This window comes from Tauraco erythrolophus, chromosome 19 (assembly GCF_009769465.1).
Source record: "Tauraco erythrolophus isolate bTauEry1 chromosome 19, bTauEry1.pri, whole genome shotgun sequence".
NCBI classification, from domain to species: domain Eukaryota; kingdom Metazoa; phylum Chordata; class Aves; order Musophagiformes; family Musophagidae; genus Tauraco; species Tauraco erythrolophus.
This window is the reverse complement of record NC_141483.1, coordinates 11,956,017-11,978,903: the sequence shown is the minus strand read 5'-3', so window position 1 is coordinate 11,978,903 and position 22,887 is coordinate 11,956,017. Positions and strand designations below refer to the sequence as shown.

The 22,887-nt window shown below is 48.4% G+C and overlaps 1 protein-coding gene across 1 annotated transcript in view; it reads left to right on the top strand.

The window, feature by feature from the left end:
• The window catches only part of TMEM132B (transmembrane protein 132B), a 247,000-nt gene that overhangs the window by 142 nt on the left and 223,971 nt on the right, over positions 1-22,887 (top strand). The window lies entirely within an intron of this gene.

Sequence of the window (22,887 nt, the reverse complement as noted above, 5' to 3'; positions counted from 1 at the left end):
TCTTTTTATTTATTTTATTTCTCCCCCTGTTGTTATTAATGGCTATTTTCCCTTTCCCAGCACTCCCGCCGACGCGGCCGCGGAGGGCGGTGCGGTCCCCCGGGCGCTCCGCGCTGCCCTGCGCGCCCGCGGATGGGACGCGCACACCTACAGCTCTCTTGGCCGCGCAAAGTTGTCCCCATCCGTCTCCACCGCGGCAGTTCCCCCGCTGCGTCCGTAGTCGCCTCCCCGTGTTCCCCCCCACGCGTGTCGCGGGCTCCCGGCCCCTTGCGCGGGGGCTGCCCCGCGGCTTCGGCCGCTGCCGGCGCGTCGCTGCTGGGTTGGGGGGAAAAAGGAAAAGTTTGGGCTTCCCGGAGCGCTGGGGGCCGCGGAAGAGTCACGGGGCTCCCGACCCCTCCGCTCCTCCCTGCTGCTCCTCGCCGCCTCTGGCTCTCTGCGGGTGGGTCGGGGGGAAAAGGTGTACAGCAGTGAAATCTCTTGGGTAAAATAGTGTTTGTGCCGCTTTTTTTTTTTTTTTTTTTTGCACTTAATTTGAAGCAGAGTGGGTTTCCAGGGGCTGACGGGGGGCAGGATCGGGCCCTAAGGTGGGGTTTCCCCGTTGCGGCCAGCTGCCTGGCCGCACGCCTGCGGCTTGAGAGAGCGCGGCTGGCAGCATCGCTCCCTCCTTTCTTCTATTTTTTTTTTTTTTGTTGTTTGTTTGTTTTTTCCTCTTTTTCTCCCCAGCTGAACTGAGGAGCGGCCTTTCGGGTCCCGGTTGCGGGTGTTTGCCGGGGCAGGGCTCAGCCCCGGGCTGGCCAGCGCTGCCCCTGGGAAAGTCTTTTTGCAGGACTTCTCTCCTGACGCCTTTTCCTGTGCTGGCTCGTGTGAGCTCTCTGGCAGATGTTGTCCTTAATAAATAGGGGTTGTTAAAAGCAAATTAATTAAGGTGCGTCGGTGCTGAAGTTGCTCAGCGATTTATTTGCCTTTACTGCTGCTCGGGACGGCGCTCATGTTTTGCCGTAGCGCAGAGCCTGGGCTGCTGGGAAAACTTCAGCGGGGCTTTAGGGATATGCCAAAACATGAGGATTTTAGGTGAAAAAGGAATCATCTGTAGGAGAGGTAAAAGCAGCAGCTGTCGTTCCTGGGGAGGGCATAGGGAATGTGTAGTGGTAGAGAAGCGTTTCAGGAAAGGTCCCTATGGGAACAGCAGGAACAACTTGTGAGGAAGAAGGCATCAGTCTTGGGGACACACGCGCATGATGGACAGAAGGGGGTCCTTGCTCGGCTTACCCTGAAAAGCACTGTTTGTCCCTTCCCTCTGGCTCCCTCCTTCCCCTGGGATGTGTGCAACCATGGGAGCACTTGGAAGTCCTGTTACGTAGGAGATGGGGAGCAGAGAGTGGGGTGCAGGGCACAAAGTGGGGTGTGGGGAGTGGGGCACTGAGCACAGGATGCAGAGTGTGCGCTGCCTGTGGGTCAGCACTGCCCTGGTGGAGCAACAGCTTTCTGTTGCCAGCACTGTGCCCTGTGCTCCATGAAGCTCCCCTTTTATTCAAGGAGAGAGTTAAGACCAGCAAAGGTTTTCTGTGTTTTTTTTTTTTTTATTGCTTTGACACATTAATGGTAATCTTTTCCCTGATATTCCCCCCCTCCCATCTCCTCCTGTGTGGGTAGCTACCATGGTGAGATTGGGCTGTGGGTGTAATTCTTCCAGCGCTCTGAGTGCTCAAGCATATGGAAACCCACTTTGAAACAGTTTGTGGCTGCAAACCTACCGCTGTACCCAGCCCTCCTCCCTGCCCGCGGAATGCCTCCCTGCACAATGTGCGCGTTAGGAGCTCGCAGCGCGCTTTCCGCTCAGGCTGCGAATAACGACGCCGTCCCCAGCCTGCGTGTCCTCCTCCTCTCTAGGCTGTAGCATCCCTTTGCTTTCACAGCAGATCGCTGCCCCTGCCCTGTCCCAGCCCTGCCGTAGACCGCAGTAACGTCTTCATGTGGAGAGGGGGTCTGGGATCTGGGGAAACCTCTTTGGAAAGAGGCGAGTGGCGGCAGTGCCCGGGAATGCCGCCCTCCGGGGCTGCGCTGCCGCTCGCTGTGCTCCAAGTCGCCTTTCTCCTCTGGATTACTGGGGTTGACGAAGCCCATCTTGGTTTGGGTTGTTGCAGACGGGAGAGATACCTGCATGAGTCATGCCGTGGTGCTGCCATCTCTGCAAAGCTCCCGGCTCACACAGACGGTCGTGTTGGGCACTTGCCATTTTTCTCTATTTATTTGCCTTCGCTCCCTTCCCCCTTGCCAGGGCTGGCTCTGGGCAGGCTGCGTTTCGGAGCAGAGGTGCACAGGGCTGGGTTCCTCCAGCATCTTCAAAGCAGGTGGCATTTGTCCACCTGTCAGGCAGGTCCCCTCAATAGCTTTGTGAAGGTCCAATTAAGAGATCACTCTCCTGTCCCCGGGTCTCCGGTGGCCCGGCTGCTGGCACGCGCACGGCTGCGAGCGGAGGGTCTGCGTGTGTGTTTGGCAGCTGAAGGCCGTTCATGCTGAGCTTGAGGATGTCTCTTGCTGGCACCAGGCCCCCGTTTGTTGCTGGCATCTAGGCAGGGTTTTTGGCCGCCTTCCTTGCTGGCGGCGGCAGAGCCATCTCCGAGGTTATATGAATAGGTATCCTGTAAACGACCTGGATGAATTACCTGGATATTTTGTTTTCCTGCCCGATGCTATCTCACCGGCTCGCTCCCCTGCCTGGTGCGTGGGCAGCGCCGTGCACCCCGGAGCAGGCGTGGGAACGCGGGGCTGGCTGCTGACGGCGGGGGGGTACGGCAGCGCAGGGACGGGGCGTGCAAAGCTTATGGAACAAACCGAGTGCTTCAGCCCCTGTAAAACGCGCTTGGGCTGTCACGATCTGTGCGCCAGGAAGGACCCCGTGAATTGCTTTTAGGCTCTGGCTCCAGGGAGGTGTGGGTGGAGAGACTTTATGCTTATTTTGTTACGTGTCCCTGTATCGCTCTACATAATATGGAGACACTTTTTATGCAGTGGCTCTTCAGGAACGAAAATGAAAGACTTGTATTATCTACTGTACAATAGATCTGCAGAATGTGATCATACAAACTGTTGAAATGTAGGTTATTTTCCCTCTGTTAGTGCAGATCTGAACATTTCATGCAATGACAGTCCAAACGGATGTGATTTGGGGGATGGTGGGGTGGGGGGGGAGTCTGAAATTATTATACTGCCTCTTGCTCCAGCGTCCATTAGAGCAATATATTTCAGATATTCTGATATTACTTCCCATCAGTATAAATCTAGAGCAGCTCCTCTGAAGTCAGTGAAGCTGCTCTGGATTTATGCATTGCTGCTGCGGTTGGCATTGGGCTCTCTGGGAATGCAGGAGGCAACTGTGTGACTTGCCCTGCGCAGCATTTTTCACTTCAAAAATCTCCTGTCGCCGATGCTGCAGCCTCCTTTGTATATTTGAAATGGAGAAGTCCGCATCACTCACTGTTTTCAGTTTTTGATTGTTTTCTTCAATTTGTCAGGCTTGGTCACAAAGCTCCGTTCACTGACACCTGACTCTTTGGCTGATCAATAGAGTCTCTTGAGGCTTGAATGCCAAAATAGTTACATTAAAAAAAAAAAATCAATAAAGTGCAATTAATTTGCTGTATTTTGTTACTGGGAAGGATAGGCACTCCAAGACTCTCACTCCCAGCCCCATTATCTCTGTGTTTAAAGCAGCTTAGCGTGGTGAGGAAGGTACGAACCCAGGAGCAGCTGTAGGAGGTCAGGGCAGAGGGTCTCTGAGACCAGGACACATTTTGTGTCTCAAACGGGATTTTTGGATCAGGGATGAGTTCCTGAGCCAGAGATGGCATCCGTTTATTTAATTGCTGTGATGGGTTTGCCATCATGGATTTGGCCACTCTTTGAGGCCAGGCAGATGTCTGGTGTGCACAGCATCTCTGGGCAAGGGCTCCCTTGTTTCAAAGAGCCTGGAAAGAAGTCTGTGCACCACGGAGCATGGCAGGGATTCAGGCTACGTGGGGGTTTTAGGCTACATAGAGTTTTGCCATTGGTACGTATGGGACAGGTTTTCCACACTGGGTTGGGATCCTCCTGCCCTTCTCTGTGACTCCTGAGAAACGTGCCTTGAAGCCGGGCTCTCAGCAGACCCATCCTGGCTGCTGTCCCAGGAAGGTCCCTTTGCTTGAAGGTGGAGGAACCAAAGGGTATTGTTATCGTAGCGTTGGGTTATGACAACTCGTGGTGCTGCTCTTCCTGACCTCAGTGGTCGAGGTTGGTAAGAAGAATGTGTTTCGCCGTGATGCAGAGGTGGCTGCACTGAGCAAAGTGTGCCGCTCACGCAGGTGGCTACAAACCTGTCCTGTCTCACAGGTGTGACCGGGAGGGCAAGGGGAGGTGGCCATCTCCTGCCTCCTGCAGGAAGCAAGCGAAATGAAAATCTTCTGGCCTTAAACATCCCACTGAAATAAAAATACTGTCAGCTCAACAAATTAAATTCAGTGAACTTGATTCCCCCTTTTCCCCCCGCCTAAACGTAACTAATGTTTGTTAATGACAAGCAGTGGCTTGATTTGTTGGCACAGCATTGGCGCTTACCCCTGTCAGTGGCTCAGCTGATGTGCTGGCACGTCGTGGGAACAGAGATGCTTTCCCGGCTCCGGCTGTCAAATCCTCTCGCGTTAAGTGCCACGGAGGCCGGGGAGCGTGAGTTACCGTGTGGTGCTCTAGATGTCGTGGAAGATGCTTTGATTTCCTGCTGTTGGGAGATTCCCAGCTGGTGTTTCAGAGGAAGCTGTTCCCACGTGAGGGTGGGCAGGCAGAAATGACAAGCGGAGAGGTCCTCTGCGGTGGCTTACAGGGCTGGATGGGGCTTGCTCGGTGTCTGGCTTTCCCTGGGCGTTCCCGTTCCCCTCCGTGACACAGAGCGCTGTGATGGGGAGTGACACAGGTGCTGCTCAGAGGGTCTGTGGTGGGTAAATTCAACGTGGAAGGACTCGACTGTTTGCGCAGTACCTTGTACGACGGATGTGAGTCTCAGGTGCAATGTAAATATTAACGTTCCTTCCGTGCTATCCAAAAATTCTCTTGCAGCACACTTTCAGCTTTTCTTTGTTTACATAAACGTGTTTGTTTCTGACAGCATTCAGAAAGCTTCATGAATTTATGATGTGCTCCAGATCTGAGCACACTTTCTTTCTTCCTTTTTGCTATTTTTCCTTTTTTTTTGTTTTCCGAAACACTCTTTCTTCCCAAATTTTGGTGATGAAATGGCAAGAGGTATGCATATTTCAGCAGACTATTGAGAGGCAATGTAAACACCATCTTTCATGGAAAATCAGTTTGTTCAAGTTCCAAAGCAGCCCAGCCTCCCTACTTGATCAATTTGCCTGTCATAGGAGATGATTTTAAAAGTGGCGATTATGTCCTATCCTGTCTCTTGAAACTTCAGGCAAGGAGAGAAAAATGAAGTGTAGCATTTGATTTTTAACTCTTTTTTTTTTTTTTTTTTGATGATGGTGGTAGTCAGGGGTGAAGCAAAGGGGTGCCCTGAGGGGTGAGGGATAGCCAGGAGCAGGCTGCCGTCCCCCGAGTAGACTAATTGGAAACTGTGTGTAAGCCGGCTCTGCTCATCTCACCATGCTTGCACCAACTGGCCCTCGAGAGCTGCTCTGCGCTATTGCTTCTCCCACGGTGGAGGAGGAGACCTGCAATGGCACAAGGATGAGCTTCTAGTGACAAACATGCTAAATCTTGGGGAGAGGGTGCTCAGGGCTCTGCTGTTGCATGGCTATGTCCTCCTGTCCTGGGGCATCATGCTGCCCTGGAGTTGAAGACTCTGCGGGGGCCAGACATACAGTTATGGGGAAGAGGATGGTGTAAAACCACCCGTGTGAGGCAGCTCTAGCTTGACACCAGTGATAGTGCCACAAAGCTGCCCTAGAAGGAAAGAAATGCTGGAAAAACCCCACTGATGCAATTCAAAGTGGGGCTAAATGGAGGAGCAGGGATCGAAACCCTTATTCTGACCAAGCCATGGGGCTTGGGAGGTTCCAGAGAATGGTATTCTCACCAGGACTGGCCCCTGGGTAGTGTGGGAGATGGTGACTCTGGCCAAGCAGCCGTCTTTATCCTGAGCCCGTTTATCTGCACGGGGGTAACACGTGCCCCAAATACACGACGTTGGGCGAGTTTGGTTGCCTGCTGAGGGAGCTCCGCGGGGAATCGGCCTGAGGAGGAAAAGCATTTCTGCTAGAGAGGGGGAAAATGTCATCCTCGTTACCCAAGAAATAAAATCCTTCAGAAGATTAAATTAGAGGTGCAGATATCTTTGGGTTTTTTTTTGTTTTGCTTGTATGGGAACATCTCAAAACAGATGGCAAAGCAGAGATTTATTTCCCGTTAAGTGCAGAGGGCTGGTGCGCAGGACCTTATCTGCTTGTGGGCCCTGTAATAAACCTGCCAGCAGGTGATTTAAATCCAGTTTTTCTGATTGGGAGACTAGTGGAAGGAGCAGGGTTTATGTTACTTATGAATTTTATGAGCAATGTTAGACTTTTAATATGCAGGAATGATCGGGGCATGGCTCTGTAGCACCAGAGACTTTCATTCCTTTCATAAAGGATCTTCCCAGAGTCAGAAAAATGAACCATTTTACATTATTTAGCAGTTGGTCTGCTGAAGCCAGCTGTTTGCGTGAGTGACAGACGCAACTATTTTATGTCTCAGTTTAGGAGTTGTTGTCAATTAGCCACAATTTTTGCTTGGCAGCAAGACCTTTGCCACGCTGTGGAAGGAAGGCTGTTTAATGGATGCTGCAGCTCTTGAGACAAACATTTATGCTGCAGCTCAAAGAAAAGGATGAAACCCACACCAAAAAAAGACGGAATCCGCGCACCCGAAAGGGAACCCTTGAGCAGATGGAGCAGGTTTCTATGCAACCAGCAGTAATTAGAAACTCTGCAGATAGTCGGTAGCTGGTGACTGTCTTTGGTACCCAGATTTTTGATTGAAAGAGGAGCAAGTTCGAGATGAGCTTTGGAAGGAGCTGGTCTGGATGTGTGTGTGAGCTGGTCTGGATGTGTGTGTGGGGCAAGTCCCTGGTGTGGTGAGAGACAACAGCCATCAGCCCGCGGTGCCTCTGTCCCTGGCTCCACAGGGCTGCGGCGCTCTGAAATGGCACTGGAGGTTCTGAGAGGCGTTTAGAGAGCCGGGGGTGGAGGACCGATAAGCACAGAAAGTCTGATTGCCTTTCATTGAGTGCAAGAAGGACGCAACACAGACCCGCACAATGAAACAGGCTTGGCAAATGTTGCGACAGAGGCGTCTAGAGAGGGTGGTAAAAGCTCTCTGGAAGCAGCAGAGCTCTGTCAGGGCAAGCTCGAAGGCCAACGTGCCTCAGCCATCCCCGAACCGTGGGAATTAGAGCTGGAAAAGTTGGCGAATAAGCCGCCTTTCCCGGCTCCGACGGCTGTTGGGTACAGCCTGTTCCTGAGCGTGGCTGGTTTCAGTGATGCAGGCAGCGGGACTTCTGCCGCTTCCTTTGGCAGCGCGTCACGCAGCCCATTAGACCTCTCCCATATTCCGCCTACGTTTTTTTCTTCTCTGCTTCATTCCGTCATTTCTTGGATGACCTGAATCCACAACTTTCCATCCTTATCACCTGTCCAAAACCAAACTCAAGCAAATCTGCAAAACAGGGACGAATGGTTAAACAGTGAGTGGGAAATGCTCAGAAGAAGGGGCTGAGCCTGGCGTGTAAATACATTTACAGCTGGAGGTTATTTGGAGAATAAAGGGCAAGGGCTTGGAATGCACGTAGTGGTGAGCCATAGATTATGCTCTGAAGATACTCAGAAAGCAGTTACAGTCACGCTATCTCATTCGTCTCCCACTAAGACATTCTCCTCCAAGGTGTTTGGAAATAACGGAGTAGCTTAGTTACTAACATTATTAAATCCTCATCTCTGACAGCTACGAGAATTAATATACAAAGGTTTCCTCCTCTTTTTTTTTTTTAAATGCAGCTCAGTTACTCATTTCCTGTCTTTTGCCTAGGAGTAGCCCACTGAAAGTTATTAGCATGAGTATTGATGCAAAAAAGACTCAACTCTATTAAAGAAGAGAAACAAGCAAGAGAAAAGCAGAAGATAACATGAATTTTATTGCAGTTGAGGCGTTTTTTTTCTTTTCATATATTAATCATTTGTCATTCTTCCATCTGTAGATCTCAAAAGGCCTTTGGAGAAGAGAGCGGGCACCATCGAAGACATGGTCCGTGTTTTCCCATCATCCCCACGAGGGTCCCCAGGGCAGCAGTCCCATGCCTAAAGCCCTGCTGTCATGGAGAGCAGCAGAGGTTTTGGGTGAAGCTGAGTGCTGGGGTTATTTTTTGAAGACAGCTGATTTATGTTTTTTTTTTAACTGCTGCTCTTTGAGGAGTGAGGCTCACCCTGGATGGGAGGCTGCCGAGGTGGTGTGGCCAGTCTGTTGGTCACAGGGCACTAAGCACTGCTTGAGTGCCATCTTCTCCTCTGTGTCTTAGCCCTGGCTTGTTCTGATGGCTGAGCTGCTTGATATCTCTGACCCCCATCCTGGGCACTGCTGAGGTGTGTGGACGGGTGTCAGGGCTCTCTTGGGCTGTCCCAGCGTTGGCATTGTGAGAGTGAGCACTGTCAGTTCGGGTGGGGAAGGACAGGGCTGAATTAACACTTTGTTTTTTTGCTGAGTTTGATCTGTACCAGCCTGTTAAAACTGTTATGGGAAGTCTTAAGCGAAGAGACGTAGTAAAGTTCTTTATTGCTAAAATTAAAGACTCTGTCCTACAGAGCAGAGCCTGTGGTGCCCACCCATCACCTCCCTGGTGTGATGGAGCCAGACAGCCCATGGGGATCAGGGACAGCACTGAGGAGCTGTTCTTCAGATGCGCCCTTTTAAAACCCAAACATCTATTTCACACACCTTATTTCACTGCAAAACCCCCCATTTTTGCAACACTATTAGTGTCATCATTAGATGTCTGATGTAAGCCCTGGGGAATGCCAGGCTTTGACGAGCATCAGCTCCTAAGTGTAGATTCAACTGTGTCTTACCAAAGCATCCTGCTCATCCAGAGTTAAAATATCTTCCTTTCTCTGAGCATATTGCAGCCCAACACATTAAATGCATTAGAAGGCTTTATTGCATTTGGCCAATTAACAAAAAGGGAAAGTCAAAGAGAAGTCATTGCTTTGGTTCTTACACCAACCAGCAAACTTTTAGATGGTTTCCCAAACTCCCCTAAGGCTCTCTGTCCCAACATCTTCTCTGTTGCTGCACGGCAGTGCCTGCTAGCCATCCTGCGGCCAGCAGTGCCTTTCACAGACAAGTCCAAACGTACATGGGCAGCTGGGCTCCCTGTGTCCTCTGGCCAAATGCCCCATGCAAGGGCCTTGCCTGCAAGGCGCAGAGGCCTGGGAGGCTGTCCATGGCCATCGTGAGCGAAGGGCTGAGAGCAGGAGCAGCCCCAGCTCCAATGGGTATCCATCGAGATGCTCAGCCTGGTTAGGTGTGCGGGGTGTGGGAACGGCCGTATCAGCCTCCAGTCTGTGGGACTTCATCATCTGAGTTATTATCTCCAAAACACAGTTATCTCCCCGAATGGCAGTCTCCTATTGGAAACGATCTCTTTCAGCAGGGCACTTGCATTTATTTACTGCACAGCTTCTCCCATTAGTATAATCATTACTCCTTGGACTGGGTTTGAATTCAGAGCATCCCACTGTGGTACTTAAAGAATTAATTACGGCGATGAAAGAATTCCTCTAAAGACTTCTATGAATTGGTCTGGTTGAAGTGGTTTAGCTTTGCTTCAATTGGTGCAGCTCTTGTCAAAAGATTGTGAGAAAATGCATGGGTCAGTGATTTAGATTAGGCAAATTACGTTAGAAAAATTGATTTGATTTAGAAAGTGAGCTTTCAGATCACAGGGAATTGCCTGCTTCTTTCTCTGCTGTGCTGCTTCTCCCTGAAGATGAGCAGAGGCAGGTAATTCAGGGTTAAAGTAAGTGGCTGTTGTAAAAGGTTTGTCTGTGAGCAGAAGAGAGATGGGTTGACACACATCTTTAGATAAACGATTATTGACCTATATATTGCTATCTGTGCATCAGCTGGAGATACGGACAGATGGGGACGCTTGTAAACAGCACTCATAGGCAGTTCATGTGGCTTGCTGAGGACCTGGGTCCTTATTTTCAGGTGTGGGTTTGTTTTTGTTTTTTTTTTTCCCCAGAACTGCTTTTTTTTGTATGGCATACCTTCAGAGCTGGCGCGGATCGGGGAACGCATGCTGCGCGGCTGCCTCTGCCAGCCTGGTGCTGCCTTGGCTGGCTCTGCTTAGTCATTCCTGAGCTGGGAGTTTGCTTTTCACGGGGATTTTTTACTTCCTTGGATCAAACTGAGTGTTTCCTCCTTCTGTCCCTCATCCTTGTCTTAAAGGGACTGCAGTCCCTGGCCTCAGCAGGATGATGCCCAACAGCTGGTGTGTCGGGCAGTGTCCCCTCGGAGAACGAGTTCCTAAAAAGCACTTTCTGAATGAGCAGTTCCCATCCCTGCACACTGAGGAGTTTCTTCCAAGTTCTTCTCCTGACCAGCTGTGTTTTGCCTGTGAGAATGATGGGTTGTGAATGCAGCGGCTGCTGGCCGGTGACCCAAAGTGCTCACGACTGCTGGTGAGTCGCTTACCACCGCGGATGGGCTTGCCGAGTTCGTCAGCGTAGCAGGGATGAAGCAAGAGTTTCAGTTTTCACTTTGTAAAAATTCTATTTTAAAAAATAGTTAAAGAGACAGATTGTGTCTGGCAGTGCTTTTTGTTTCCTTGTCACTTCGCAGAACCTTTTAAATTCCAGCTTGTTTACTGGGATGCTGGAGAGATCCCGTTTTCGGTCTGACTAGCGCTGGTGACGTTTCTCTCCGTAGCACCACCACCATGTCCCTTGGCACAAAAATCCAGGTGTGGGGCTCCGGTGTGCCTGTGCCGTTCCCTCTGCCCCAGCGTGGGCACAAGAGGGGTGTGGGGGCTCCGGCCGTGCCGATGTGGCCAGGTGCACCCTTCGGCTCGGTGGGAGCGTGCATGTCCCTACGCGGTGCAGAGAGCCTCGTCGCATCCCAGCCTCAGGCTGGGAAGCACGTTGGAGAGTGCGAGGAGAGAAGCGATGCCGGGGAGCGCTGGGCTGGAGGCTCCCACCGGCCACTGAATTCAACGCTGAAAAAAAAGAAGTAGCAAAAGTAGCAATCCATCTGTCCACTTAGCGGGAGAAACCCAAGATCATTTCGCAGTAATCAGCCCCCCGGTGTTTAAAAAACCCCACAAAAATACTGCGGGTTTTTGCTTTAATGTGGATAACTGGCAAAATCTAAAGCACGTTCATGTGCTCAGAGTCTGTGGGGCCTTTTCTTCTCCCTCCTTTTGAGAAATAGAAGCTGTATCAAATTAAAAAATAATATAAAAGAAAATAGATTGCCTTTGCTTTTTAGATACTGTATATCTGCCATAACTTTTCAGAGGTATTCTTTCCTCCTGAATCTCTCTAGTTAGTTACCAGCAGAGCTATCAGCGAGTGGATGTTTTTCTTTGCCTCAAGTGCAGTTGGACGGTGAACATTGTCACCGTCACATATCTCACGGTAATACGTTCTCAAGGTGATGCATTGTGCAGGTGCGTTGCCATGCTATAGCTGCTTGGCTATATCAATGTCTCCATTAAACCCCACAATATTCAGGGATTTTAATTTGGTTGTAAAAACTCGCTCCAGGCGCTACCTCAGATGACAAAATCTGGGAGTGTGTTGTGGGTTGTTTTTTTTTTGGTTGTGTGGTGGTTTGTTTTGTTTTTTTTTTTGTAATCTCATTTTTTCATGCATTTCATATTTTTTATTTCTTCTTGACTGTAAGGACATAGAGGGAACAGGCTCCAAAGGCTCTGCGTGATTCTGGCTTATGTGAATTGACAGGCATTGAGTTGGAGGAAGATCGTAAAGATTTCTGCCTCCGCGTGTTGAAACAATCATTCAGTTTAAAAGAGTGGTTACAAACGGTGGCGTTTGAACATGGCAAGCTTGAAGGTTGCAAGAAGTTGCTGGGGAGAGGTGTTCAGGGTGGGCGTTTCCGCACGGCAGGCGTGGGTGGCATGTCCCCACTGCCCCTGGAGGGGTGCACCCGCTGTCCCCAGCCAAGATCATGGCCACCTGGGTCCGTGCCGTGGGCTTGGCCTGGCGTTTGGGGTGGCCAGGGGGCCATGGTGTGTGGAGCTGGACGCTGAGCAAGCGAGACGCAGCAAGGCTTTGCTTTGGGACTGGAGTCGCTGAATTGCAGCAGATGCTTTGCTGCTACACAACAATTTGTAATTAAAATACAACTCGCTGTCCTGATTAGATTAAGCAGTTAAATTCATTTGCAATATTTTTTTTCCCCCTGCATTGTGTAATTAGCAACATATGATGCTTATATTAGCTCAATTAAAAGTTATAATGATTAATTTGCACATCAAAGCCTCCCCATGAATCAACTGGTACAGCACACCGAGGTGAGCTCAATTACGCTGCAGTTGTGTGAAGTGCCCGCATGAACATGTCCCTCGCCTGCTCCCAGGGCAAGATGGTTGCAGCACGATGGATGCACTGGCACAGTGGTTCCTGGTGTTTCTGGCTCTGTTGGAAGTCAGCAGCATCCGTGTGCCTTGAGGTGCTCGATAAATAATAGGTGATGCTCGCCAGGATGTGGTTGTTCCTTCCTTGCATCTGAGTCGGGGTGAATGCATCCCAAAGCACCCAACTGAATATGCACCTGGGACCATTTAGAAGTAGTGATGTTAAGATGACTGGTGGTTCTTGACACCTTGTGAATATAAACGTTGTTCTAAAGTGTTTTGGCCGAAATATAAATGTTTTACTCGGGTTAATCTTTGGTTAACCTGAGTTTTGCCTGAAGGCTTTCTAAGTCAGATCAGAGCTCTCACTAGTAAAAAACATCATTTAAGAAAGCCAAAACCAACAAGAAAACTACTATAAGCTAATTATAATGAATTATTTTTTTTCTTACTTGTGTAGTCATAATATTATCTTTCTTTCCACCTTCTGCTGAGCTGTGAAAATATTCTGCAAAATTATATTTTTGAGTTGATGGAAAAGTACACCCCTGTCAACAATATTTTTCTATTGTTCATCAGAGACAGGCTTCATAACAAAAGAGATCTGTGTTGGAAAAGTACATCAGCTGCAAACAGTTTATTCAAAGTCTTCTCGAATAGCAGGGACGGTTTATGAGTTCCTGCTGCAGCTGAAGATGAAATGCAGAACGTGGTTTCTAATCTTTCAGAGAAGTGGACGGGGCAGGTCGTAATAATGTATTGTCATTTTCACAAAAGATGGATTTTATATTAAAGGTTCCAGTGGAAAAAGGTCTGGAGGTGTTAAAATATTTATCTATTGTTTAAGTTACTGTATGAGGGGGCCATCTCCTTCCCTAGAGCACTGTGGGGGTCACGGATGTGTAAGCGAGTGATAAATGAGCTCCCACCTTTTTTGGTCCAGTGCATGTCTGTGTGTACGTGCACGTGTGTGCCGATGGTAAACTGGTGGGGTGTTAAATGTTTCACTTTTCTGACCATCAATTTCAATTGAATTTCATAAGCCATTAAAGTTCTCCGCTGCTTCCTTTGCTGTTCCAGTTACGTGAGCTCCAGCCATTTAGCTGCGGGTCCTGGGGCATGATTGCTCTGTGGAGCAGCAAAGGAAAATGTTTCCTGATGTAGAATCTTTTATAAATATGTACGTATACGTATACTTATGTATATGTGTATATATATAAATGTCTCTAACTCACTGTGAGTGATGATGTTGGACTGATGATACGAATCTTCAAGCTTGGCTTTTGCTGGTCCAGTTCTGGATCTCTCCCCGACAGCGTTTTTTTTAAAAAGCTTTTGTGCCCAGCTTGCATGGCAAGATCTTAGATGTAGAGGAAGAGGATTTCTTTTGCTGTTTATCTATTTATCTTTAGAATCATAGTGGAAAGATTTGACTGGGGTTTGTTTTTTTTCCTCTGTATATTTGAAATGTTTATGAAAATCATGCTTACTTGGATCAAAGGAGATCTTCTGGCAGTTCTCTGACTTTGTTTCAGTACTGGCAGAGTGACAAATAATGAAAAAGCCATCATTTCCTCTTCTCCCACTTTTATTCTCAGGATAAATGAATGGTTAAGGTCTCTGTGCTCAAAAATAATTGCTCATGACTCTTAACAAAAAAAAAAAGGAAAAAAGAAAAAATCCATAACGCTTACCCTTTAAATAGATTATTTGATCTTTTCTCTTGGTTTGTGTTTTGCTCTGGTGAGTGTTTTTGCTGCCAGTCTGAGGCTAAACTTGAGGAAGTTTATATGGAGGCTGAGCAGGTTGATTCTGTGGAAAGGAAAACTGGATAAATAATTTTACTGCCTTAGAAAGCAGTTCCCAAGGTGGGAACCCACCTTTCTGGAGCATTAACCTACCATCGTTTCCAGCAAAGTCAGGCGTAAAAGATTAGGCTGGTCCTGCAATCTTTGAGGATAACTGCAGCAGTTTCATTCCCTGTTTTTTAACGCTGCTAATTGGTGCTCTCAGCCTCAGCTTAATGAAGGCTGCTGCCTGGGAATCATCCGAACAGTTACGAAAATGCATTTGAACGCTTGGAGATCTGTTGTACTTTTCTCTTTATGGGCTTACTCCTTCAAAAAGAATAAACATGCCCCAAGTCCCCACCTGCCCAGGATGAGTGCTTTCCATGGACCCTGCAGCGGGGCTCCAGGCACCTCTGCAGCAGAGAGGGTAGATGGGGAATGAGTGCTAATGCCATGAGAAAGCCCAACCCTGCTGCCCGCGTTGTGCTGAGAAAGCACCGTTTTCGGTCTGTTTGCTCCGTACTCCAGATGGGGCCTTTGGATGCTGGGGATGGGGATTGATAGAGCATCCAGCTTCCCTCCTGCCCAGGGGAGGAGAGCATCCCTCCTTCTCTGACCTGCCCATCACAAGCATCAATTACTCAAGCCCATGGCCCCGTTAAATCAACAGGGCTGCTAATTGGATGCTAATGCAACATGCCTGCTGTGGTCCTTGCTAATGCCATGGCTGAACGACTCGTGTGGGTCTGTCTGTTGGTCTGTCCGTTGGTCAGCCTGTGTCCCTCTGTTCTCCGTGGTGGGGACTCTGAATTTACACAGAGGCGGAGAAGGTTTAAGCTGTGTCTGTGCTAAAAGCAAAGGAAAAGGGTCACTTGGTGGGTTTTCCCTTCATGGCTGTCAGCTAAAGTTGTACATTCTCCAGGTTTGGAGAAGCGTGAGCCATTCCTGGTGGTCCTGGGGGGTTTGGATGAGGGCTTGTGGTTTCTCCTGAGACGGAGAAGCACCATCCAGTTGGACGTACGCTCTCACAAGCTGGGCCAATTAATTCTGCTCCAGGCATTGAGCCAACCATGGTAGGAAGCAATGATGAATAGCCAGGCTGTCGCTTCCTCCTCCAAGAGAGCATTTTGGGAGGTCAGGAGCCGCTGCGGTGGGTGTGTTTCCGGAACGGTTTGCAGCTTGTTTCTGTTGGTGAGACACGGAGCTGGCAAAGGTGCTGCTTCCATGAAGCATCTCCTAATGCTAACGCATGAGGTTGGTTGATTTTAAACGCCTCGTTAAAAGCTGGCTCTCCACCAAATTTATTCTGCTGTTACTAAGTTGTGAGACCCCAGGGTGGTGACTCTGCGCCCTCGAGACTGTTTGGTTTGGGGTTTTTTTTTTTTTGGAAGGCTTCATCTGGTGTTTCCTCAGGGGTCACTGATGGGAATCCTGTGCCAGCCAGTGGTGTCCAGAGGTTGTCATCCCGTGGTGGCCTTGCCTCAGCTCATCCAAAATGAGCTGCAGGTCCTCGAACAGGTGTGCAGATCTCCATTAGTCCTTGGCAGCTTTAATCAGAAAAACTGGATCAAGCATCAGCTTATCCTCTTATCCCAGGAGGTGGTCGCTTCAGGCTGGCAATGAAGGACAGGACCTATGTTGTCCCTCACCTTTTATCTACAGCCTTTCCCTGGCAGGAAACGCAAAATCCTTCCCATGGTGTTGGGGGGACCTTTGGGACACATGGATTTTCTTTTCCACAGGCCTTGTTTTTAAGGCAGGGCTACGTCCTTCCTTGTGAGAGAGCCCATTCGCTGAGATGCCTTTCAGGGAGCGATATCCAAGGTATCAGGTGGACGTTTCTCTGCCTTTTTGTCTGCTGGCAAAAAAAGTGATTCTGAGTGAGAGGAGGCATCCGAGCAGAAATGCAACCCTACCAGAAAAGAATAAATAAAAAAAAGGTTGTGTTTGTAGGTATGGAGGTGTAGTTGTCCAGGCTGCCTCTGTCGTTGCACATGACTCTGAGTACGTGATGCTTCAAGACCAAGAGAGTGCCCAGGCTGTGAAAGTAAAACAAGTGCTCGTGTTTAAGGAACAACAAGGAGTATTGCTTATTTTTGCTCCTAAGTAGAGGGAGATGCGAGTGGTCTAATTCACGTATTTTAAGAGCAACATTCAGCCAAAATGATGGACAGGGAAGATGAGAAGAGACTGCTACAAGCCAAAAGCAGCAAACCCATGAAGCAGAGCTAGAGACAGCTTTAAAGCTATGAACATAATTGCCCGAGGAGTCTGCCAAGGAACCAGATGCTGTAAACGAAAGAATAACTTCCCTGGCTTGGCATCTGCCTGCGATCCAGGGGGAGGAGGAGGAGCAGGGGAACGGCTCCTCCAGCTGCAAAATGGGTAACTTCAAAGGTATTTGATCCATACTGGTATTTTTGTATGTAGGAGAGTGAACCTGTTGGAAAGAGGAGAGGTGACGGTCAACGCGCCTGTCTTCTGGGCTGTGTGACCCTGTTCGGCGTGTTCGATGTCAGCGTTACGCGGTTGTGCAGCTGCTGGGACATCCGGGTGCTGCGGCAGCTTAAGCAGGTGGTGGTAAATGAGGAAGATGGGGCTGGGCTGAATTCTGAACCTTTTGGGACCCGTTTCTGCCCAGAACCCTACAGAGCAGTCTGTTTTCCATGCATGGACAAGCTGAGTTGATTTTTAAAATAAATGGCTACACGTGACTTGTCTGAGGCCAAATCACTCTTCGCAATGCTCTAGTTTTGAAAACCAAACTGGAAAGTTCCTGTTATTTTTCTCCCCAATTTATTTTTACAATTACTGTTAAAATAATTGCAGTCTTAGCAAAGGTAAACAGCTGGGTTTGACATAATCGGTACGTAAACAATATCCATCATTTACATGGTATAAAACCTCTGCAACACAACATATTCCTGAGGCTGCATCTTAAGGAAAAAAAAAAGCCTTTATGGGAAAGGGAGCAGAAAATCAGCTGGGGTTCTCCTTCTGCATTTAGTACGTGTGGATAACGGCATCAGCGTTTGCAGCAGCCACAGTCTGCTTTCTGCTGGTGCTTGAACCAAACGCCCCAGAAAAAAGTGATAATAGCAACGCTGCACGTGGGGCATCTTCAGAACACCGTGCGAGTGGTGCTGCCCAGTGTGCATAAACATAACGTGCCTTTCACAGCTGGGGAAATCGAGGCAGGGAGCAGTAATTAGAGGCGATGGGGGAAGTTCGTGCAATTACAGGCAAGGACAGGGAGGATAGTGCTGGTTTTCAAGCCGGGGAAAGGAAGGAGAGCTTTGTTCACAGGTTAGGGCTGTTTTTTCTTTTTTTTTTTTTTTTTTTTTCCCCTATTTGAATCGCCTTTTGTTCTCTACTTTTGTTTAGAGAAGAGGTTCAACATCAGTCCCACAGAGGGATGAGATGGAGGTGGGAGTGGGATGGAGGGCTCCGGCTGGGGGGCATCCCCAGCATCCTGAGAAGCCTGGCAGGGAGAGGGGGGGGAAGCGGGGGTGGCTGGGAGTGAATTGAACCTTCTGCATGTGTGTCCGTGTTTGTAAGTAGTTGTGAATGTTTTGCCTCGAAAAAACAAAGTGTTTTTGCAAGGAGGGGCAGGGGGGAGGGTGGGGGAGCCCTCTATATCGCCGCAGCTTGAGGACACGGTCGTGTGCAAGTCAAATAGCCACATCATGTTGAGTGCTGACTGACTCTGCTTATTAATATAATAAAGCAGAGGAACACGCTGTCATGACAGTCTCTGCAGCGAGAATCCAGGGGGTTATTTTAACCAAGGCGGCATTAAATCTTTCTGTCTCCTGAAAATTGCACCCTGGAGGTATGGGCTGCAGGGTAGGAGGGTAGAACATTTAACAGGGCTTGCAGGAGTTTTTATGCATATTGTGGTCTCCAGAACAGTGCTTTGCTGTCTGAGGTTTTTATATCTTGCCCCTCACTATAGATAAGTTCTTCAGAAGTGGTAAGGAGCAAAGCATTCTCTTGCTTTCTCTCTCTCTCTTTTTTTTTTTGTTTTCCCCTTCTTTCCTTAGCTTCAAGATGAAATTTTCTGTGCTGTAGCACTGATACAAGACCTCTTCTTCAGATGTACTATATGAAAACATGCTGTCATCCTCTACTTTAGAAGCTGGGAAGTGTGTGCATGTATATGTATATTCTATATATACACATACACTATAGAGAGATACGTGTGTGTATATATAGAGATTTTTTTTTTCTCTTTCTCAGATAAAATAGGCCTTTCTCATTGCTTTAACAAAAACTGTTTGTTAGGTGATGAAAGATCAAGTCTGCCCTGGGGTCTCTGATGGGCTCACAGCCTTGATCTGTGATCGATTCAAGGGCAATAGCACTCATCTCCCATTTGATCACCGGGTGCATGAGTTGGTTCACCAAACCCTTGGAGAAAACCTGACATGGGGTTAGTTAATGCTGACAGCCCATCTGCCCCCCTCAGAGCCTGGGAAGTCTCTGAGCCTGCAGAGAGACCTTTGTGGTTCTAGACGACCCCACCACTGGGGGCTGCCACTATGGACAGGGCTTTCCAGGAGGCTCCAGTCCCTGCTAAGGAGGGAGATGAAAATGAAAAAGGCAAATCTCTTGGAGAGAACAAGTTGAGGGGAGGCTCTGCAGGTTCCTCCAAAGTATTTTACATGGTCCATGTGCCAAATGCCAAACACGTTGGGCTGGTCTGTGTTTTATTCCAAAGTGGAGCTGGAGCACCTTGAAGCAGAGAGTGTGATGCTCTCGCCTTGCCAGCCTCTGGTGAAAAACGCACCTGAAGCTTCATGTATTTCCTAGGTGTTGGCTTGACACGGAGGCAGCTTTCTCTTTGCTTTTTCTCATCATGGAGAGGGTTCAGTCCATTGTCTGAAATAACTTTTTTTGCCTCGCCAGGGAGGTTCCTTGAGGCTGTAATTGACACTTTCTCTTTTTCAAACAATGGCATTTTACCTGGGAAAGCAGCCAGTCAGTGTTTTCAGCATGGTAGAATGCTGCCTTGCATTGAAAGGAGGTGGTTCCAGATCCTCTTTGGGTTTTTTCCCCTGTGTGATTATCTCATTTTACTTTGTACCCTCTTTACAATCCTGTCCACAGTCTATCCAGCTCCGCCTTAGAAACACTGCCATTAGACGGGCACCACTTTAGTTTCATTGAAAACGCACCTGCATGACCAACAGGTGAATAATCTGGAGTCCTCAGCTGCATCATGATGGGCAGCTAAAACCTCCTTTAAGTGACCCTGAACCGAGGGCTGAATTCTTACTGATATTTTTCTCTTTTTAATGAGGATGTGTGTTAACGCTGAAGGTAAATTGAAATTGAAGAAGATGCTGGATACTGGCAAGAAATCTGAAGAGGCCAGGAGAGAAGAATTTCCGAAGCAGAAACAAACTGTTCTTTGTTCTTAGTTTTTCATGGCAATTTAATGTATTCATGAAAATTGCCTCAATTTAACTTCAGGGGAGAAGAGAAACTACGAGGTTGGTGCAGCCAAAAGGCTGCATCCTATTTTTAGTAGGTTTGTTATACTTCACATTTTCACCTAGAGGGTTTTTTTTAATCATACTTTCTACCAGCACTTTTCCACACACTGATTCGTTTTAAAAAGCGCTCTGCAATCTGCAGGAAAAAGATGCTAAGGACAGTTATTCCTTTTTCACAGGTAGAGGGAACTGGCAGAGATGTGCAGTAAAGTTGGTCCCTGCCAGAGCCAGGGATAAAGATGAGCCTTTGGCTCCTGCATCCCGTATGGTGCAACACTGCACAGCCCTGCCTGGGAGTCATCCTGGCAGCGTGCGACTGGAGCAGGGGCTGCAGGGCTGAGCTGGTCATCCCGCTCCAATCAGCCTCATTTTATGTGCCTGCCCTTGGGTACTGTGAATTACCCTCTGTGTGATGAGCAGTGAAAGCAGTGGTGAATATTTTGGATTATATATACCTTATATAGCTAGAGGTATATATAATCTTGATAGACTTGGCTACTTGTCTGGCCTCTCTTGCCAGTTAAATAATCTGGGGTTGAATATCTCCACCCCTCTAGGCATTGGTTTTCCCCTCTAGCACTTTCCCTCCTCTTCATTTCTTCATCATTAATCTGCCCATATTCAGGTGGGATTTAAGTAGTACTCGCTTGGCTTTGCACGATGGAACCGGCAAGTTGTACTCAGGTCATCGAGGAACAGAAAAATGCAGTAGGAATCTGCAGATGCTGCTGGTTTTACTGCTTCCTTTGCAAGGTCTGAGCAGCCACCCACCAAGTCGGCGTTAGTCACTGCCCTCTCTCCAGGACAGTCTTGCTTGGACCCACAGGGGCAGGAAACCTGTTGGCATCTGGAGTTATTAGGAATTTACTCTGAGTTATGTTGTTACTGTAGCAGCACCTCTTCTGCCTATCCACCTCCAGCAGCTGCAGAAAGTGAAGGTCCGGATCACATGGGCACAAGCCAGATTTGTTTTGCAGGAGGTTTTAATGCTTGAAATGCAAGGACAGAGTTTCCTGCCTGGTACCTGGAAGAACATGATCCTCTGAAATAATTTGTAGAATTATATAGAATGCTTTGAGTTAGAAGGGACCTTCAAGATCACCTAGTTCTAACCCCCCTGCCATGGGCAGGGACACCCTCCACTACACGAGGTTGCTCAAAGCCTCATCCAACCTGGCCTTGAACACTTCCAGGGGTGGGGCAGCCACAACTTCTCTGGGCAACCTGTTCCAGTGCCTCAGCACCCTCAGAGTGAAGGAATGAGCAATGCTGCCTTGCCTTCTACTTAGGAAAGGGCTTCAAGGAGTTTTAATGTGCAACTTGTGCTGTGCCTCTTGTGTACAAGCTGGAGACTTTAGTTTCTGGGTCTACTATATCTTCCTCTAAATTTAAAAAAAAAGTCCTTAAGAAAGGAATAATACGCTGTCAAATTTTCAGAGCCTCCTTTGCACGAGTATGGCCCTGTTGGGGTGATCGTGATACTGATAGGTGCAGATCCTGCAGCGTGCTTAAGCAGAGGCATAAAAATTTGCAGGATATGGGTTGTAGATTTTAAGGTTTTACGGCCCAAAGGCATTTCTTTCCTGTCTTTGCAAATGTTTCTGATGCTGTATAAATACTGTCTTTGAGGTTTACCGGCAGCTAGCATTATCGCATGCTTTCATTTAAAGCAAAATCAGAGCGCCTGTTTTATATCTCAAAGAGAATTATGAAAGCCCTCTTTGCAGCATTGCAAACAAATGGAGATGGACAGTTATTAGTTTATGATCTAACTGCTCTGACAGTGTTTGACGCAGAGGGATTTTTCAGTCATTGACTATGAGGCATCCCTCAGACATGCTCAAGAGGGATGCTGAATCCATCATACCGTTGCTGACCACTTACTTGGCCCTCACTGGGTGTCTCTGTGTCCTGGGGGGGTGAAGGTACCAGTACTGAGCAAACTGGGCAAGTCACTGAGCAGAAACTTGGTGTTTACAGCAGAGGCTGAAAAGGGGCCTGAAAAGCTGTTTTTTTTTTTTTTTCCCCATGACCTTGTTTGGGGATATTTGGGAGCAACACAGAAACTAATGGGTTACATTATGCACATTGCAGGTCACTTGTAGCAGTAATCAGCAGGAATTTAGCAGAAATGTCTAATAAATCTGAATTAAATCTTTAGTCAAAGGGCTTAATGTTGGAAGAGTAGCCAAAAAAACCCAACAACTCGTGGTATTGCTCTGGTGTTCGCTGTCTCCCCTGTGTGAGGGAATTATGCAGATGATATAGCTCATTTTATCTAAGTATAAGCAGCGTGGCTGCTGGAGTAAGGTTTCAGGTAGCACGGGCCCCTCTTCGCCCCATTTGCTGGCACAGGGTGCTCGCAGCCAGGAGCACGGCTCTAAAGCCTGTCTGTCATGTCTGGCATATGGCATTGCAGCCCTTCAATATGATGGTTTTCATTTGTCACAGCTATCAGTGACTCGAATCCATCTCTGGTGATGTTAATCCATCCCGAGTGGAGATCCCAGCGAAGCTTTCTGGTAGTAGGGAGAAGTTTACTCTCTGTTGATACTTTGCAACAAAAAAAGAGACAAGTATGTTATTGATCACAAATGGCTGTGGATTTGGGTTCCCAGTGCAGGCTGCTTTTTGGGGGGACAGTAAGATTTGCAGTGAAGTCACTGGGATGCCATCGGGGAAAGCAAGGCAGCGCCTTGATTAACCAGCACTGTCTGCTTCTTGTGCCGCTAAGGCAAATTGGGAGTTAAATTTCTGTAAATCACATAGGAAACACAGAGAACTTATTTATTTTGCACGCAGTTATTCCTCCTGCTTTTCCTCGTCGGTATTCCGATTGCTGGCGAAATCTCTCTCCTCCCTGGGTGTAGGCAGCAGCGTAAGGACGGGCACGCAGGGGCTGTATTGCTAAGCAACGCTGCGAGCGCGCCGCGGAGCCCCGGCGCTGCCGGTACCGCGCATCCGTTTCGCATCGGCC